Source organism: Salmo trutta, chromosome 27 (genome assembly GCF_901001165.1).
Source record: "Salmo trutta chromosome 27, fSalTru1.1, whole genome shotgun sequence".
Taxonomy (NCBI): Eukaryota; Metazoa; Chordata; class Actinopteri; order Salmoniformes; family Salmonidae; genus Salmo; species Salmo trutta.
This window is the reverse complement of record NC_042983.1, coordinates 13,666,088-13,681,366: the sequence shown is the minus strand read 5'-3', so window position 1 is coordinate 13,681,366 and position 15,279 is coordinate 13,666,088. Positions and strand designations below refer to the sequence as shown.

At 43.4% G+C, this 15,279-nt stretch overlaps 1 long non-coding RNA gene across 1 annotated transcript; it reads right to left on the bottom strand.

Moving 5' to 3' along the window:
• Window positions 1–3,500: 3,500 nt before the first annotated feature.
• On the bottom strand, window positions 3,501–15,039 carry LOC115164345 (uncharacterized). The gene is made up of 3 exons (XR_003869903.1): window positions 14,813–15,039; window positions 7,801–7,932; window positions 3,501–4,381 (listed from the first exon to the last, which is right to left on the bottom strand). It is a non-coding gene; the product is annotated as an uncharacterized LOC115164345 (long non-coding RNA).
• Window positions 15,040–15,279: the final 240 nt, after the last annotated feature.

Genomic DNA, 15,279 nt, shown 5'->3' with positions numbered 1-15,279 from the left:
TATAGAATTTTTGGCAAATTTATAAAAAATTTTTGGGGAAATATCACGTTTACATAAGTATTCAGACCCTTTACTCAGTACTTTGTCTTCTTGAGTATGACGCTACAAGCTTGGCACTCCTGAATTTGGGGAGTTCTCCCATTATTCTCTTCAGATCCTCTCAAGCTCTGTCAGGTTGGATGGGGAGTGTCGCCACACAGCTATTTTCAGCTCTCCCCAGAGATGTTTGATCGGGTTCAAGTCCGTGCTCTGGCTGGGCCACTCAAGGACATTCATAGACCCGAAGCCACTCCTGCGTTGTCTTGGCTGTGTGCTTAGGGTCATTGTCCTGTTGGAAGGTAAACCTTCGCCCCCAGTCTGAGGTCCTGAGCGCTCTGTAAAACAGGTTTTCATCAAGGATTTTTCTTTCCCTCGATCCTGACTAGTCTCCCAGTTCCTGCTGTTGAAAAACATCCCCACAGCATGATGCTGCCACCACCATGGTTCACCGTAGGGATGGTGCCAGGTTTCCTCCAGACGTGACACTTGGCCAAAGAGTTCAGTATTGATTTCATCAGACCAGGGAATCTTGTTTCTCATGGTCTGAGTCCTTTTGGTCCCTTTTTGGCAAACTCCAAGTTGGTTGTCATGTGCCTTTTACTGAGGAGTGGCTTCCGTCTGGCCACTCTACCATTACGGCCTGATTGGTGGAGTGCTGCAGAGATGGCTATCCTTCTGGAAGGTTCTCCCATCTCCACAGAGGAACTCTGGAGCTCTGTCAGAGTGACCATCGGTTTCTTGGTCACCTCCCTGACCCTTCTCCCCCGATTTCTCAGCCAGCTCTAGGAAGAGTCTTGGTGGTTCCAAAGCTTCTTCCATTTAAAAATGATGGAGGCCACTGTGTTCTTGGGGACCTTCAATGCTGTAGAAATGTTTTGGTACCCTTCCCCAGATCTGTGCCTCGACATAATCCTGTCTCGGAGCTCTACAGACTATTCCTTCGACCTCATGCTTGGATTTTGCTCTGACATGCACTGTCAACTGTGGGACCTTATATAGACAGGTTGGTGCCTTTCCAAATCATGTCCAATCAATTGAATTTACCACAGGTGGACTCCAATCAAGTTATAGAAACATCTCAAGGATGATCAATGGAAACAGGATGCACCTGAGCTCAATTTCGAGTCTCATAGCAAAGGGTCTGAATACTTATGTAAATAAGGTATTTCTGTTTTTTATAAACATTTCTAAAAACCTGTTTTCGCATTGTCATTCTGGGGTATTGTGTGTAGATTGATGAGGGGGAAAAAAATGTAATCCATTTTAGAATAAGGCTGTAACGTAACAAAATGTGGAAAAAGGGAAGGGGTCTGAATACTTTCCGAATGCACTGTATATTGCAGAGCTGTTCCAATTCTCTGGAATAAATTTAACTTTTATATTGTGTAAGAGCCATTTGGCCTACTTATGTTGTCTATAGTTTGTTTTTGTATTTGCCATGTAATTTGTACAGCAGAGGGCACTATATGATGGGTCATGGGCCATTGGTCACATGCACACAGGAAGTGGGAATGCACAGGTATGGAGAACATACAGTTCTTACGGTTAGTGCTATATGGGACGTTCTTGGGACGTCCCTACCCAAAATCCTAACTCTAACCTTAACCCTAGCCTTAACCCTAACCCTTACTTCAAAATATTATAGTAAAAATTACAGTTCAATTTTCAATTTCAACTTCAATGGGGTGATGTCAGAGTTGGACATCCCAAGGAACCCGTTTAGACTTTTCCCAGTTCTTAGCCTGCTCACCGATTACACCTTGGAACAACGATACACAATTATGGTAATTGAATCTGCCTATATGAAAGTATTCCTATTGTTTTATCTTTGCAGCTAATAAATGGGTAAAAGACCCAACCAAAGATGCACATTTGAAAGCAGTTGTGTTTCACATGTGTTTATGAACATCTGCAATCCCACCTGTGCTAGAGTGGCTTTCAGGAACCTTTGACTCGGTTAGCCACAACAGTGGCATTTTCATCCTCCCACAGCTCATCCTCAAGCCAGGTGTGAGTTCGGTAATGAAATGGAAAAAGTACTTGTGTTGTCAGTTGTCAATATTCTCAGGTTGTTAGTTGACATCTAGTCTCGCGTAGCCATACCTCGAAATCACGTTGTTGTCATGCCCCCGAGGCTAGTTGTCATTAAAAGCTAGAGTCTAAAGAGTGTGCTTCTGAAAATAATAGCGCTCCCTCTTTATCGCTTTTAGGCGGTGGGGTATATCACACATACACACACACACACACACGCACAAAGGGAAGTGGATGTGCAAAAACAGACAAGAGACATACAATTCTGCTGCGGCATTGGCACGATTTTCCAGTGGCAGCTGAGCTGACTGTGGTGAACCCTGGGTAAAGGCCTCTCCCTCTGCTCTCTGGGGCTAATCACTCCAATGTGTGTGTGGGGGGCATGCATGGAAACACACATGCGATAGAGACAGCATTTACCTGTATTGAGCCATCTTCCCTAGCCATGGAATCTCTTGGCTCTCTCTCCTCTACTGGATATCCACAGAAAGCACTGATGTGTTTTGAATTGTCTGTGCACATGTATTCTTGTTATCTCTGAAGTTCTTTTGTATTTGCAGACATCTCTATTTAAACCTGATTAATATTGGATGGCCTACCTAGCTGACTATGATAGGCTGATTGCTGAAGAGAACATAAGAAAGTGAATGAATGAATGAAGGAATACAGACCTTACTGTAGGAAGTGTCAAAACTGGCCTGTCTGCACATATGTTTTTAGTTACCAAGGGAAAATGATCCTGGCATGTGATGGTATTTACTCCATTCAGTAAACAAGGAGTTGGTATGTTTGGATTTTTTATGGTGTGTGTGAGTGTGTGTGTGTGTGTGTGTAGCCTACGGAACTGTTATTCATTAGCACTTTACAAAACAAATTACAAATAGACTCACATGCACACACATTTTGGTGATCCAAAATGCACAAACAACATTCAGTATATCAGTACTACACAACTACATGAAGCAATGTCTCATTTAGGGCTGGTAGCTAGCTTCCTTGCGTGGAGTGTACATGGAAGCAAGGTCAAATACTCGCTTTGAGCTTTTCTGCTGTTTCAAAACAAATCTGTCATTTTACAACCACCGCTCCCCATCTGGGGATCGTTGAAATCAAATCCAGCCGACCTCCTCAGCCTCTTAGGCTGTTACTTTATGAGTAACTGCAGATAGAGACGCTATCACCCAATTGAAAGAACTGTTGTCCTTACTCAAGTTTTACACGTTTCCTGATTGGAAAATGACTTGATCACATAGAGAGGCACTAAGTATAGTAAAAAACAGGTGGTAGTAAACCCACTCATCTGAAAGACATGAACGCTTCCAGAACCAGATTCAATCAAACCCGCATTGCTGGATTTATACAGTAACTCTTTTCCCCCCGGTCAAATACAATCACAGAATGGTCTTGGCTCTGACGCTTTCACTTTCTTCGGGAACAAGAAATCAAATCAAATTTTATTTGTCACATATACAGTTTACTGCAGGTACAAGAAGTGCAGTACATTAGTCAATAACAATAAAAACAATAAAAAGAGTGTAGTCAAAATTAACAAGTACTAGAAGTAATAAGAGAGGTAGTATGTAGTAATAATGGACTTTATTACAGTGTATTTACAAATATATAGTAAAGTGACTTGGTCACTCAAAGGAATAAATAGTCCATCGAATAGAAGCGTGTTTGCAGGCAGCAGTACATTACTGTGTAAACGTAGCATTGGCGGATTCGAATGAACTCCAGACTGTGACCATCTTATCCATTGAAAGACTTCTGGTGCCCCATGTTGTTTACGTTAGGGGAAAAGGGAAGCTTCCAGAGATGAATGTCCAGACAGACTAACTGTAGGTTCAGTTATAGAGGAGGAGAAGAGAAAACAGGGAAAACTTCCCCTCCTGACTTCCATCCACACCGATCCATTATCCTGGCCTGGAGAGGGGGAAAGGAGAAATAGGTTAGCCTAGCCAGAGGGCACTCTAACCTGGGTAACCTCCAGCCACAACTGAGCTACACCCACAGGCACTGGCCTGTCGGCAGTAGACATCTGCACTGAGGAGAAGGTCTGTCAGTAAGATCACATTAGACAGAGGAGAGACAAGGAACAGCTGTGACTGAGGATACTCTAACTCACACATGCGCGTGCACACACACACACACTCAGACATGCGCATGCACGCACACACTCATCTGCAGCTTTATTACCCAGAATCCTCTGCGGTTGCCAGCCTGCACTCCAATGTTCCGTCGGGAACATCAGCACCCAGCGCACGCTTGGAACGCCTCAAATCATCAGGAATTTCACCAACAGAAAACCTGCCTGGAATTCAGAAGAAGGCTGTGCATACATCTAATTGTAACGGGAGTTTTTCCACCTCTGCTCAACTGGCCTTTTCTGGATGCAATACTATTACATCAAGACAGAAAATCAGCTCCAAAGATACATGGAATATGCAGTTTTACATGATTAATAAGGGAGGTTTGGCTTTTCACCCATAGTGTAACAATAAGATTTTTTTTTTTAAATACATTTTAATAGTAAGACTAAGATTCCATTTGCCTCTGGCTATCTGTTTTGATCCCAACCCCTCCAATACTTATTAGCCTTATGGGTTCAAAATTACAATTTCAAACTTTGCTACTTCACCCATCCCAAGAATATTCCCTCAAGGCAATTTGATCATGATCACAATGCGATTTGTGTTCATCAGACTGTCTATGATTTCCATTCTTATATTACCAATCCATATTGACAGACTGTCAACACATATTAGCAGCCTAGATAGGGTGGCAGGTAGCCTAGCGGTTAAGAGCGTTGGGCAAGTAGCAGAAAGGTCGTTGGTTCGAATCCCCGAGCTGACTAGGTGAAAAATCTGTTGCTGTGCCCTTGAGCCAGGCACTTAACCATAATTGCTCCTGTAAGTCGCTCTGGATAAGAACGTCTGCTAAATGAAACAAATTGAAAATTCAGATAGTGATTTCTATCAGTACATAGATGATGTATGACTTCTGTGCTACACATGGCCATAAACAGCAAACACTATGAGGTTTCCATTCCATTAGAGATAAAGTCATGTTGTCCCAATGATGTCTGAACATCTGTTCAGCAACACTAGAGGACCTACAATAATATCTTGTTAAACAGATGCTTAATTAGCATGCTATACTTAACATGATGAACCAGAAAGAAGCAGCAGCACTTCCACTAATGCTGCCCCCTCAACTCCCGTGCTGTTAAATGCTGATCAGAGAAAGGGAACAGCCTACAGAGAATCACTACACTCTAATAAACCACACTGGAAATGGTTGGGAAGCATCAACCCTTGTGTTGTCTTAAAGGGTCAAAAATGACCAGCCACTATGTTTAACAGCAGAGAAAACCCCCTAAATGATCTTTTTTCAACTTGAAATTTGATTACTTTTCCTAGAGTGACCCCAAAATTAGAAAAAGTGAAAGGTTGCCTTTGTTCATATTTCCATGAAAGCTGTACACCACCAGGGTACAAAGATTGTCTTAGGGTCATTTTTGACCCGGCAGTTATAAAATAATTTACACACCGCAAAAACCACAAAGACACACACACACACAATGAGAAATTGAGATTTTGGGTGCTACTGATTGAACTCAGCCAGCAGCTCCTGAAGAGGAAGATCACCATGGTTGGCACAGTTAGAAAGAACACGACTGAGCTCCCCCCTGCACTCCTCGCAACAAGGGGGAGTGAGGCCTTCTCATCAAAGTTTGCCTTTACCCCAACCACCACTCTGGTTTCTTACCTCCCAAAGAGGAACAAGAATGTGGTCCTCCTGAGCACACTGCACAAAAAGGCTGAGATCAGTGATCGTTAGGACAGGAAGCCAGCCATCATCCTGGACTAAAACCACAACAAAGGAGGTGTGGACAACCTAGACAAGGTGATTGGAACTTACAGCTGCAGGAGGATGACTGCCCGCTGGCCCCTGGTCATCTTCCATAACATCATTGATGTGTCCTCATACAATGCCTTTATGATATGGAACAAGATCAACCCTACCTGGATGCCTGATAAGTGGAACAAGAGGAGGGTGTTCCTGGAGCAGCTGGGAAAGGCACTTGTAACCCCACACATTCAAAGAAGGGAACACTTCCCCTGCACAGCAGCCTCTTCAGCGCTTGTGAAAGCTGTTCAGGGGGATGAATCTTGTCCTGATCCACCTGAGGCTGTAGCTGGGGCAGGCAAGAGGAGGAGATGCCAACTCTGCCCCCCAAAGAAGGACTGTAAACAAATACTATGTGTTGCACATGTGAGAAATACATCTGCATGCACACACACTTTTACATGTGCTAATTAAAGTTGATTGATTTATGTTCTTCACGTTTTTGTTTTGTATCTATTATCTTATTTTATTCTTATTTGTTGTTGTTGTTTATACACCTTGTGGGTGGGGGCAATGGTTCAAAAAATAGGAGAAGACTACTATAATAATATATCACTATGTTGCCAAAAAAGTTCAAGACTGTTATTTTTTCCCATCAATAAAATCCATTCAAAACTACTTTCTGCACATTTCTGCTACTTTCTTAGGCTATACATGTGCTATCTTGCTAAAAAAAACATGTTTACACCTATGCAGTACCTTTAGCAATAATAATAATAATAATAAACCTCTACCTTCGTAAAGAAAACAATTATGACAGGTGGGTTGTAATAAAAACGAGTGGTCTCCACTGATTAAATGCAGTCTTTCTGCATTGTGAAGAGGGAAAACCCAGATATTCGCAAAGTTTGTGATGAATGACAGGTTGTTTCTTCATGAAAAATAGATTTGGGGTTTAAAATTCAATTAAGCTGCTTTATTTTACGGGTTTAGTGAAGGCGGGTCATTTTTTACCCTTGGGACAAGGGGAGTATACAGAATGTTAAGACTACACAAGGGTTAAAGCACATTTACACCCAGTGTGATGGAGATGTGACACGTAGACCTGATGATACATTGTTTACACTGTTGAGAGCTTGAGTTTAAGGTTCTTCCCAGACACCCCAATTGCAGGTAATAACACTTTGCTGTAAAGGGGCTGGAATTCAAAATGGCTTCTCCAGAGAGCCTACACTGTGCAGCTGAGAATACAGACAGGTCAAACAGGTGCATTTTATAGACAGACTGTACTTGACAGACTTTACAGTAGGCCTACTCCTCCAAACAGAACTTTTTCAAGGAAGTTCTCAAGGATGCACTTTTGTGTCAGTTTCTATATGTTAGAATCATTGAGTCCATTGGTTTTTTGTATTTCAGTAAATCAACAGCATACAGCACACAGACAGTATCCTATGAATCATCAGTGAGCACAGACAGCAACAAAGAGTTGGGGTCACTGGGTTGATCTTTTGAAGGCTGCATAACTGTGTAAACAGACAGTAACGATACGATATTACTCTTTTGAAGTTATAGCCCATCTCTGGCTTTTCTATGGCTCGGGCATGGATACAGAAGTCTCCCTGGAACTTCGCTCTATGATCATTTCACAACATGGGACAAAATCCAGTAAGTCACAGTAATTTTGAACTTGCTACCAGAAATGACTCAGGAATGTTTCACATATCAATCTGCAGCCTTTGTTACCACAACCACACATCACAGGCAGGCAGCGATTGTACTGTGGAATATTTTAGAGGTAAAAAACATGCACACATCCAAGTACCTTTCTTGGACCTAAACTGATTAAAAAGTGTTTTTCTCCGCACACTGTTAGATGCTTACCCATACTATATGTTGTCAATTTAACACAAATCACCAACATGAACGCAGTCGCAGACAGGAAGCCCTGGCTCTAACTTTCCCGTCCTCAGAAGAAGAAAACAACTCTGGCTGCAAACAGGAGGAGCTTCCGGTCTGAGGGAGGAAAGGGGGAGGGGAGAACAGCAAATGTTGTTTAGAGCCGGCAGTTTCAACACGCCCCAGACTGGGACTTCTACTTCCAGCAGTACACAGAGATCCTTGCAGATTGCCTGAAAACCTTGCTGCCAGCCCTGGGCCGAGGCCCTGTGAAATAATTTTACTATCTTCTTCTATAGATACCTGTCTATATTGTACTATAGTACTAACTAATACTTTCTCCTCTCAACATTTAACAATAACTCACTGGGCACAGACAGTTCAATATCTGATTTTTTAATTAAGGTGAATTCAATGTGAACTCAACAAAACATTTCACCATGTCATTGTATTTAGGTAAAACATTTTTTTTAAATGTTCGTAAGATGACTTTTTGCAAATCCAATCAGTTTGATTCAACATTTTTTTATTGAAATTACGCAGAAACAACGTTGATTCAACATTTTTGTTGCCCAGTGAGAACCTATTTATGTCAGTCGATTAATACGTTAACACCTTGCCTAACACACACCTTGCCTAACAGGTTGCGCCAGCATTCTTGAACTGAGCAAACATAGGTCACGGAATCCAGTCATGGGGGTTAAAATTAAGCAATGACGTTCTCCATTGTGTCTTGTGTGTGTTTAACCAAATAAAGACACTGTGTGACAAGGTGTATTATTGTTCACTCTAAATTATTTACAGACCCTGAAGCTCTTCTAAACTTCAGTGCAAATTATTCTCCAGTAGCTCTTTCATGTGAGAGCTTAATCGTTTGCTAATTGGCGTCCTTGCTAACAGTCACTCTCAGAGGAAATATATGATCACATATCTACCCTCTCTTTAAATAAGGGCTGTTTGCCAAATGTTGCAGCAGTTGCTGAAAGACAGATGACAGATCCATTGTGTTCGTGTCTTGGTCTGTGCCCCTAGTGCAGCTCAGCTTTCTGACGTGGAGCTGTTCCCCAAATCGAAATTAAAAAGTTGGCGTAATTGTGACAATCTGAAGCGTCTAGACACCCTAAAATAGATGACCTCAGACAAGACTGTGGGTTGGGTTCTGCAGACTGTGGCTTGGTGGAAATCAAAGGGGAAGGAAAGGCCTTGGATGGAGAGAGAGAAGAAAGAGAGAAAGATGACAAAATATATTGCCCCAGATCCTGTGCACAGACTCACACCTCCATGAAAATATATGATATCAGATTCTTATCGCAATGAATACTCAATCTACTAATGAATGTAGAAGATGGTGGGCTCAGTTTCCAGAGATGTTTTCTCTCACTCACTGTCTTTATTTTTTCCACAACTCTCTGTGGCTCTCATTTTGCAGTTGCAGGTCACCCCAGCATACTGAAACGAATCATGCTGAGGTGGGGGGAATAGTGAGTAAGGGAGAGTGAAACAAACAGAGAGGATGTGAAGAGAAATAAACAGGAGGTAGAGCGAGACAGAGAAAGACAGAGTAGAAGGGGAGAGAGAGGGGGAGGGAGCGGGGAAAGAAGAGAGACAACATGTCCCAGACTGTTCACATCGTTGTTTATTTGCCTATTCCCATGTCATTACAGGAGGAGAATCTGGTGGGTAAGATAAAGTGGTCCAAATATAGATACACAGATGATTCGGGTCTTTTCTCAATAACAATCCTGCGAGTCAATTTCACTGTTGCATTTGGTGCCTGTTACCATTGCTTAGTACATCATGGTAGAATTATAATGGAATAGAGCTATTGTAAAATGTCATTGTTAGTTTGACCCCAAACACAGTGTAAGGTGGTTTAACTAAGTTTGACTATATTTTTCTTTATTGCAGAAGAGTCCAAAATGAATTAGGTAACAATTGCATTGAAGTAAAGTATTGAACCCTCAACATATAACCTTTTGTAAATCTGTACTCAGTTCACAGCATGATTCAACATCAATATACCATACACCAGAGGAGGCTGGTGGGAGGAGCTATAGGAGGATGTGCTCATCGTAATGGCTGGAATGGAATAAATGGAATGTAGTCAAACATGTGGTTTCCATATGTTTGATGTGTTTGATACCGTTCCATTTATTCCATTCCAGCCATTACAATGAGTCAGTTCTCCTATAGCTACTCCCACCAGCCTCCTCTGCTATACAATCTTTAGCACTTATAGTAAGTGTGTGATTGGGATTGGAGTGAGTCTGAACATTCCCTTAACATTGTGACTGTAAGTCTCCATGCAGGTCATCACACCCTCTGTGTCTCCGTCCCAAATGGCACCCTATTACCTACGTAGTGCACTACTTTTGAACAGAGCCCTACTAGGATACAATTTGGGACCAAGACTCTGTCGCTGTAGCTGATGGCTTCTTTTCCAGTGTGGCTGTTCTGTTCTGAGCAGTAACTGGAGCTGTAGTGTGACGTGCTGGGTCTTAGTCCTGATATCTACTGCAGGCTCAGGGATTACACAGGGCCAGTCAATGGGAAGGAAGCTAAGGCACAGACGATGGAGTATATCTGCAGATGCCAGGCTTCACACCATTACCCAAGCAGCCTCTATGGGACTCTGCCCAGGCCCCCTCCATGGGGTTATGGTGATCCCCTTCGATTTCCCACGATCTCCTCCTCTCTAGTACCCTCTGTAGAAGTCACTCAACAGCCCAGGTGGACATGGAGGTGAACTCTGTAGAGAGGAGCTGTTCATTACCAGTCAGAAGATCAGAGCAGCACATCGTTAACAGGAGCCATCTCGACAGGGAGGGCAGAGAATGATCCCTCCGTCCTTCCCTCCCTCCTGATCTATATCTCTATCTCTTCTTCCTTATTTATATCTCTCTATCTCTCCTTCCCACTTTCTGTCTCTCCTTTCTAACTGCCCTCAAGCTGTTGTGATAGCAGTGATGTGTCACTGATACCCACACGCACACCCTCTCACACACACGCACACCCGCATGCACGCGCACACACACACACACACACATACACAAACACACTCACACACAAACACACACACCTGTTTTCAGAGGGACATTTAACCATTTTCTGGTGATTTGGCCTAATGATTTGTGAACCTGAGTGGGAGTCATTACCACATAAGTGTTTGACCCTTGGCAGAAGCAAAACATTTACTCATGCCTTAAATATTGTTAACTCTTACTGTCTTTTCTCCAAATATGCCTGTATATACACTGAACAAAAATATAAAAGTCTTGGTCCTGGTGGTTAGAGCTTTGGGCCAGTAACCGAAAGTTTGCTGGATCGAATCCCTGAGCTGACAAGGTAAAAATCTGTCGTTCTGCCCATGAGCAAGGCTGTTAACCCACTGTTCCCTGGGCTCCGAAGACGTGGATGACGATTAATAAGGCAGCCCCCCGAACCTCTCTGATTCAGAGGGGTTGGGTTAAATGCAGAAGATACATTTCAGTTGAAGGCATTCAGTTGTACAACTGACTAGGTATTCCCCTTTCCCATGTTTCATGAGCTGAAATTAAAGATCCCAGAAATGTTCCATACGCACAAAAAGCTTATTTCTCTCAAATTGTGTGTACAAATGTGTATACATCCCTGTTAGTGAGCATTTTCAATGCACAGAGATACCGTGACGAGATCCTGGGCCCATTGTCGTGCCATTCACCCGCCGCCATCACGTCATGTTTCAGCATGATAATGCACGGCCCAATGTCGCAAGGATCTGTACATAATTCCTGGAAGCTGAAAATGTCCCAGTTCTTCAATGGCCTGCATACTCACCAGACATTTGAGCATGTTTGGGATGCTCTGGATCAACGTGTACGACAGAGTGTTCCAGTTCCTGCCAATATCCAGCAACTTTGCACAGCCATTGAAGAGGAGTGGGACAACAATCCACAGGCCACAATCAACAACCTGATCAACCCTATATGAAGAAGATGTGTCACGCTGCATGAGGCAAATGGTGGTCACACCAGATACTGACTGGTTTTCTGATCCACTCACCTACCTTTTTTTAAGGTATCTGTGATTTACAGTTGCATATCTGAATTCCCAGTCCATAGATTTTTTTCAATTGACTCATTTCCTTATATGAACTGTAACTCAGTAAAATCTTTGAAATTGTTGCATGTTGCGTTTATATTTTTGATCAGTATAATCTGAACCCCACACACCTCCTCCTTTTCCCTAAACCCTCCTCTCCTCCTTTCTATCTTCTCAAACACACGGTTGTCGCCTGTGATTCGTTGTCATGGCGATCAGCCCCCAAGGGACTCATCCCAAAACCGAAAGTTCTGCTAGTCTGAAATAGAACCGCCGTCTCTCTCCTGGGGGATGAGGTTCACTAGATACAGAGAGAGAGAGAGAGAGAGAGAGGGGGGAGGGGAGGGGAGGGTGGGAGGGGGGTGGACAGAAACAGAGTGGAGAGAGGAGAGGGAGAAAAAGAGAGGAAAGGAGAGAGAGGAGAGGGGGAAACAGAGAGGGAAGGAGAGAGGAGGGAAAGAGGGGGGAGAACCAGAGATGGAGAGAGAGAGAAACAGAGAGGAACAGAGAGAGGAGAGAGAGAGAGCAAGAGAGAGGAGAGAAAGAGAGAAAGAGAGGGGAGGAGGAGAAACAAAGAAGAATAGAGATAAACAGAGAGAGGGACAATAAAGAAGGTGCAGAGAGAGAGGCGGGGCAGAAAGAGGGAGAGAGAGATACAGAACGAGTAGAGAGAGAGGGTGAAGAGAGCGAGAGGAGGAGCAGAAAGTGGTGAGAGATACAGAGAGAGGGAGTGAGCGAGACAGTGTGCATCCATTCCAACTGGGTCACATCGCCGGAGCTTTATGTAAGGGTAAACACTGCTGCCCTGTTCTGTGCCCTTGATTACACAAACTCACGCACGCACGCACACACACACACGCACACAAAGGCATAGACACAGTTACATGCGCACACACACACACACACACACAGGAGGAGCAGTCCTTCTCCGGAAACTACCCGTTGGGATGCAGCACTTTACATTTTTCAGTTATATACTAGGTCCAAATTTGCAGAGGCACTGAATTGAAACGAAAGCCATCACTGTCTCTCAGCGGATTTACGATAAGTACATCATGACAGTGAAGTGAACCCTGGATGTTAGCTCGCGGTCAGCATAACTTAGCATTTCATCTCTGCCAAAGTATACTGAACAAAAATATAAACGCAACATGCAACAATTTCAAAGATTTTACTGAGTTACAGTTCATATAAGGAAATGAGTCAATTGAAATAAATTCATTCGGCCCTAATCTATGGATTTAACATGACTGTCACAGACACCTTCAAAAAAAGGTAGGGGCGTGGATCAGACAACCAGTCAGTATCCGGTGTGGCCACCAGTTGCCACATGCAGCGCGACACATCTCCTCCGCATAGTTGGTCAGGCTGTTGATTGTGGCCTGTGGATTGTTGTCCCACTCCTCTCCAATGGCTGTGCAAAGTCAAGTCAAATCAAATCAAATATTATTGCTCACATACACATGGTTAGCAGATGTTAATGCGAGTGTAGCGAAATGCTTGTGCTTCTAGTTCCCGACAGTGCAGTAATATCTAACAAGTAATCTAACAAATTCACAACGACTACCTTATACACACAAATGTAAAGGGATGAATAAGAATATATACATATAAATATATGGATAAGCGATGGCTGTGCGGCATAGGCAAGATGCAGTAGATGGTATAGAATACAGTTTAAACATATGAGATGAGTAATGTAGGATATGTAGACATTATTAAAGTGGCGTTGTTTAAAGTGACTAGTGATACATTTTATAAAGGTATTAAAGTGGCCAGAGATTTGAGTCTGTATGTTGGCAGCAGCCACTTTATGTTTGTGATGGCTGCTTAACAGTCTGATGGCCTTGAGATAGAAGCTGTTTTTCAGTCTCTCGGTCCCTGTTTTGATGCAGCTGTACTGACCTCACCTTCTGGATGATAGCGGGGGGAACAGGCAGTGGCTCGGGTGCATTGTGTGCAAGTTTCTGCATATTGGCGGGAACTGGAACACGAGGTTGTACACGTCGATGCAGAGTATCCCAAACATGCTCAATGTGTGACGTGTCAGGTATGCAGGCCATGGAAGAAATGGGACATTTTCAGTCTCCAAGAATTGTGTACAGATCCTTGCGACATGGTGCCGTGCATTATGCTGAAACATGAGGTGATGGGAGCGGATGATTGGCACGACAATGGGCCTCAAGATCTCATCATGGTATCTCTGTGCATTCAAATTACCATCGCTAAAATGCAATTGTGTTCATTGTCCGTAGCTTATGCGTGCCCATACCATAACCCCACCGCCACCATGGGACACTCTGTTTACAATGTTGACATCAGCAAACTGTTCGCCCACACAACGCCATACACGTTGTCTGCGGTTGTGAGGCCGGTTGGACATACTGCCAAATTCTCTAAAACGCTGTTGGAGGCGGCTTATCGTTGAAAAATGAACATTCAATTGTCTGGCAACAGCTCAGGCTACATACTGCAACACATGTTTCAGACTGGATGCCTCCTTGTACTTTACTGCCTCTACAGAAGAATCTGTGCTGTCTAAATCACAAATAAAAATGGGAACATATAGCAAGATTTTGTATTACACAAATCCATTGATAATCAACTGATCAGAGGGGACTCAAATGAACAAATAAGTCTGGGATCGTTTCTGTTCCCAACACTTCAGGTTCTGTTGCTCCCTGTTACAGTAATTCACAAGGTGTCAACTTGTGGCATCTAAGTGATCTACACTATTGCCTTGAACGGATTAAACAGAAAACAGCACAGACAAGAAATGAGTTAGTTTACTAAAGTGGATATTTGAAAAGTATTGCCATTGTGAGAATGATGCATGTCATTGTTTTGTTTACTTTGTGTGTAATTGGCTCACATGAGGAGGGGATACAAGACTACAGAATGTTGTTGGATCTCTCACCTCTGTTTGTCAGTCTCTTCCCATTCTACACCCATTCCCAAGTTCAACACTGGCTATGTAATAGACCCATGTAATTCCAGTTCATATTTGCGAGGGTTGTTTGCGCAATGCGTTGTCTGCGCGTCGGGTGTGATTGTAGAGGGGGGTGATTGTCTATTAAAGGGGCAGCCAGTTGTTTAAAATCCTACTCGGACTGTTTCAAATCCCCCTTGCACTCAGAGAGTAGAATGGAGGGAGGAGTGCGGGTGTGTGTGAGAGAAAGAGAAATAGCGAGAGAGAGAGTGTACATGCTTGTGTGCGTGTGGATGTGTGTCTGCGTGTGTGAGGGTGCGTGAGTGTGTGCTTCTCTGTGTGTATGCGTGTATGTGAGCGCAAGCGCCAGGGAGCGCGGCACACACAGCCAAGGCAGACGGAAGGAGAGAGAGAAAGAGAGAGAGCTAGAGAGCGAGAGAAAAACAGAGAGACAG